The sequence below is a fragment of the Limulus polyphemus genome, unplaced genomic scaffold (genome assembly GCF_000517525.1).
Source record: "Limulus polyphemus unplaced genomic scaffold, Limulus_polyphemus-2.1.2 Scaffold1610, whole genome shotgun sequence".
Lineage (NCBI taxonomy): Eukaryota > Metazoa > Arthropoda > Merostomata > Xiphosura > Limulidae > Limulus > Limulus polyphemus.
This window is the reverse complement of record NW_013667220.1, coordinates 63,532-64,069: the sequence shown is the minus strand read 5'-3', so window position 1 is coordinate 64,069 and position 538 is coordinate 63,532.

Sequence of the window (538 nt, the reverse complement as noted above, 5' to 3'; positions counted from 1 at the left end):
TTTCTATAAATTGGTTTTTCCTTACTTTTAAACATGTTTACATTACGTAGTAGTTTTCTTTAAGGACCAGAATGGTCCATCTTAATTTATATAACTATGTTTTTTTAAGATCAAAAATTAAACTTTACCTGTCTGGTGGCTAACGAGAAATGACTATAAAATTAAACACACACATATCCGCATTAAAATCAAAAGCTTAGTCAAACTTTTATTTAAGTTATTTCAAACTGTGTGCGCAGTTTGTTTTTACACAAAATCGACTGTATGACTCCAGGAAACGGTTGCTTTAATACTCAACGTTCCGCTTTAAAATCAAAATCTTAGTCAAACTTTTATTTAAGTTATGTCAAACTGTGTGCGCAGTTTGTTTGTATTTATTGTAAATAGTTTTGAGTTTGTTTATCCCAACGACACATCGTGCACATAATGGGTTAATCGGCCAGGTCAGAGACCTCTATGGTTGAGACATAGCCCTACTAATTTTGAACTACGGGCCAGTAGGAAAGTAACCAGCCGACGTCACACGCTAACTTAAGCA